Here is a 5,113-nt window from a genome sequence, read left to right on the forward strand (position 1 = left end):
GAAGATTGCTTTGAAGTATGCGGAGGAGGAACCCTCCTTGCAATGCCGAAGACAACATGTGCGTCGAACACATCGTCATTGAAGACTGGTTCAGGGGCTACTGAGGGTGTCCTCGACTAAGTGGTCCTCAGGTGTCCGGGCTATATGACATGGGCCGGACTGATGGGCCGTGAAGATACAAGGTTGAAGGCCTTTTCCCGTGTCCGGATGGGACTCACTTTTGCGTGGATGGCAAGATTGGCGTCCGGATGTGTAGTTTTCTTCCTCTGTAAACCGACTCTGTACAACCCTAGCCCCCTCCGGTGTCTATATAAACCGGAGGGTTTAGTTCGTAGAGGCTATCAGAATTCATATAGGCTAGACATCTAGGGTTTAGCCATTACGATCTTGAGGTAGATCGACTCTCACTACTATAGGATGTTGCTAACGCGACACTACGTTTAGAGACCCTTCGAGAAACTGCGTTGATGCAATAATCGCAAACGGTGCTGTATGAAAACTGTCAGAAATGATGCAAAACGTTTGCGATGGAGGATGCATCAAACACGGTTCAGATTTTTGTTGCGTGTGCGATTCAGGCCACACAGTTAACCCGTTCGAACTGTATGCGATGAGGCAGAACAACAGAAAAGGGCAGCCATATCAATGTGTGTGCGATATACGGCATACAGTTCGCTCCGATGAACCATTTGCTATTAGGGAGTGCAACATAAACGATTAGCCAGATCAAGGTGTGTGTGATATAGGGCATACGGTTCACTCGGACGAACTGTTTTCGATTAGCGAACTTCACAGAAACGGTTCAACTTAACAAGATGTGTGTGATACGTGGAAAATAGCCGAATCGGATGAGTTGTTTGCGATGAGAAATTACAACACAGACAGTTAATACAGTTAGTTCGTGTGCGATTCTGTGTGTACAAAAAACTTTGAAATATGCAAACTAGTTGCTTGCGGTGGCTAGGAATATCGCACACGATGCGTCTGCGAATACTCGTGTGCGGTCATTAGTGAGTTACACATATGTTTCCTTATGTTAACACTTGTGTGATAAATAACACATGGCACCGGATACGGTATTCGGGTTGTGTGTGTGCTCCACTTAGTCTTCCCGCGCTCCAGCGAATGCTTCCTGCGCTCCACATGGATGAATTGTAAAATCCACGCCTATTCCCTCACTGATTTCCCACCACCAGCTAACGGCTTGCTGCATATAACCCAGGCGGCAACGCACCGCCGCGACACTCTGTGAAGATCTAGTCCTCACCCGTCTACCATTAGTTCTTCCAAGCATGCCAGGCAACGACCAAAGCTTCGACATCGACGCCTACCTGCGTTACATCTTCGGCGAGGAGAACGAGCCAGAGCAGGTCGGGGAGCAAGAGCTTCATCGGCCGGTGCAGGCACCATGGCCCATCGGCAGCGATATCAGCGTCACAGTCCTTGGGAGCACAACCGACATATTGCAGAGGAGGTGTGATGAGCAGTTTGCCATCCACCGTGCAAAAGATCCAGAGCTGCTCGGCGGCATGATCGACGACCCACCCGAAGAGCCGCCGTCACCAGTCCTCATCGAGAGCCTGATGCCCCGCAAGGAATGGGCAAAGGACCTCTGTGATTCAGTCAAGATAAAGGCAGCCTACGGCTTCATCATTTCCCGCGGCGGCCGTGTCAACCTCGATCCCGATGATGTGGTGGCCAGGCTCGAGCGCATCCTTGGCGGAGTTGATGTCCCCGACGAAGTAGAACATTGCCAACGTGATATCTTGAGGATGCAGGTGATCGAAGGAATTTGCTACCAGGCCAAAGACATGGAAATGGAGCGGTTCCGCGGAGTTGTCATGCGCGCAATTGCACGCTGTCAAGCTCTTCTAGCAGAGGCCCAGCAGCCCCAAGAGCCTCCCAGCGCCAGCAGCTCCGTAGGCGGAGGCGGGTCGGGACACTCGGAGTGAACGGCCGCAAGGGTGCTATGTTGATCATGGAGTCCGAGAAGACCATCGTCGGAAGGCCGCCAGCTCAGCCTTTTAGCTTATATTTTATTATAATTGTATGCATATGTTGGTCGTGAGTGTTCTGGGCCTTGCCGCATTTGGCGTTTTAAATTATCCTGAATATGTAAGACAATTATTAAGAATTATTAACAGTTGCCATTGTAAATTTGCCTCAACGGCGAGCAAAGCATGCGCAGGGACGCCAGAGCGGAGCGCGCCGCGGCCGCCTCAACGGCGAGCAACCACGTGGTCAACCTTCTGCCATCAATAAATTTTGACCTTGTTTCTCGTCACATTGCTGATTACAACGCAATAAGTATAATTGCAAATCTGTTCACACCTATCAAACTAATATGTGTTCACACTTAGCACCGGGCTATAAAAACTAACCACTCGAAAATTACTTCACAGTTCCTCTCCTCATCACCCACAAAACTGGTTTTCTCTGTCAAGTCGTTCCGCCATGACCGGTAGGAGGAGTTTAGGGTGGACATATAACCAGGCAGCAAAGACCAAGGCCGCAGAAGCACTAGAGAGGTCCCGCCGCGAAGCCGCAGCCGTAGCAGAGATGTCCCGGCGCACCGCGGAGCCCTCGAACGAGCTCTCACGGGCACGCGAGGGCTCTCACAAGCGCATTCACGGCGTTGGCCATCGCGATGAGCCGGTGTTCCTGAAGTCCTTCTCCGGCGACGATGACATTCTCGCTGGCGTCACTACGCAGCAGGAGCTAGTCGACGGCTTGATGAAGCTGCTCAAGATCAGCGATGCCTCGGTTGACAAGGCGACCGGCCTCGTCGAGCAACTCATGGATGACAATGCGAAGCTCCTCAAGTTGGTCGCCGAGAAGGAGGAGGAGGCCGCCGGCTGGAAGATGCTGCATGAGCAGAGCAGTGCCTCGGAGATGGTGCTGAAAGCGGTCGTCGAGGAACTGATGGGTAGCTTGAGGAAGCTCCAGATCGAGCGCGAGCGGGAGGTGGAGGAATCTGTGGCTTCTTTCAAGCAAAGTCGTGAGGAATTGAAGAAGGAGCTGCAGGATTTCGCTGCCCGGCGATCCATCGACGAGTAGAGACAGTAGCGACCCAGATCGTTGTCTGCAATTTCCTTCTTCTCTTGCCCCCGTGTCTTCAGGGCTTTGCCGCATGTGGCATTTTAAATTATCCGGAATATGTAAGACAATTATTATGTGCGCCATTGTAAATTTGTCGTTGTATTATCCGTTGCCATTTTATTTGTGGTCGTATTATCCATTGCCCTATGTGGCAATTTAAATTAGGGCAGAATACTAGTTGAAAACACGAAAAAACAAATGCTTCCATGGGATCACAAGCAAACACCCTCCATCCAGGTGCTTTAATTAACCCATTAATGGAGAAATTGTGGGCGAGGAGGGCGGCGGCTGGTGCATGGAGGCCAAAGAGCTCGCTTCCCGGTGAGCATGGGCGGCCTTGCTGCTCGCACGTGTCCTATCGAGCCTGCGAGGTGGACACGATGCACGCGTTCCGTCGAGCCTGCGCGGCGGACTGCTCGCACGCGTCCCGTCGATCCTGCATGGCGGACTTCTCGCACTCGTCACGTCTAATCAAACATCTGCACGCACGCCATCGAGTTTGGTTATATTTCGAGACGGTAAATATAATACAACCGTTTGCGATATTAACATGTCAGCTTTTTGTTTCAAAAAGGACTTCGTTGGCTACTAATGTGTGCGCCTCTTCTCAAACTGGACGGGTTTTTTTACCATGGCATATATGTGCCATGTCATGAAACCATGCCAAGTTTCATGTTTTTTGGGTGACTTTTTTATTTACTGGGATTTAAAAACCGAGATTCTGATTGTTTCAGGACGACGACAAGTTTGTAATTCATTCTCATTACTTAAATGAGACCTAAACATGCACCCAATGACGCATGTATGATTTCCCACCCATTTTGCTTCACTTGAGCATGTGGTTGTAGTTCAAATTTGAATTATGGACTACATTAAATGCATAGAAAACTTAGTAATTAGTAATATATATACAATGGCCAAACGAACCCTGAATTTCAAATTTCAGACCGACACTCCTGTTATTCTATGTTGCCTGTAGAAAACAAATTGCAAGGCGAGAAGAGGCATCGATTATCGTTTCGCCCACAAGAGGGGCATGTTTCCCTACTGGAACCACGAGGGTTGCGACAGGCTCCGGTTTGTAAAAGGCTTGTAATATAGCTTCGCCCAAATTGGACAATTATATATACCATGTAGTTACACCATGCCATGTTTCATGATTTCCTGGTGAGTTTTGGATTTACAGACATTTAAAAACCGAGATTCGCAATGTTTGTGGCCAGGCCAGGACGGTGAAACGGTTGAATTCGTTCCCATTCGTTCCATGGGACCTAAACATGCACCCCAAGGAAACATGTACGTTTTTTCTAGCCATTTTGGTGCACTGGAGCATGTATTTGTAGTCCAGATTTGAATGATGGACATTAAATGCCTAGAAAACTCAATTAATGAATAAAAAAGGTCAAACGAACCCTGAATAATTTCAAAGTTCAGCGCGAATCTCCAGTTGTTTCGTGTCGCGTGTAGAAGAAAATACGAGGCTAGAAGAGGGAGTGATTATCGTTTGGTCCACAAGGGGACACGTTTCCCTATCGAAACCACGAGGGTTCTTGCGACAGGCTCTGGTTTGTAAGAGGTTTGTAATAAAGATTGGCCCAAATTGGCAATGTTTTTACCACGACATATATGTGCCATGACATGACACCTTTCCACCTTTGATGACTTTCTGGTGAGTTTAGGATTTATGGGGACTTAAAAACCGAGATTCGAAATGTTTGAGCAAGAGCCAGGACACCGGTACGGTTGTAATTCGTTCCCATTCCTGGCATGAGACCTAAACATGCACCCAAGGACACATGTACAATTTTTCTAGCCATTTTGGTGAACTGGAGCATGTATTTATAGTTCAGATTTAAATTATGGACATTAAATGCCTAGGAAACTCAATTAGTGTATAAAAAGGCCAAACGAACCCTGAATAAGTTTAAATTTCAGCACGGATATCCCGTGGTTCTATGTTGCCCGTGGAAGAAAATACAAGGCGAAAAGAGGCAATGATTACGTTTCGCTCACA

This window comes from Triticum aestivum, chromosome 7D, assembly GCF_018294505.1.
Source record: "Triticum aestivum cultivar Chinese Spring chromosome 7D, IWGSC CS RefSeq v2.1, whole genome shotgun sequence".
NCBI classification, from domain to species: domain Eukaryota; kingdom Viridiplantae; phylum Streptophyta; class Magnoliopsida; order Poales; family Poaceae; genus Triticum; species Triticum aestivum.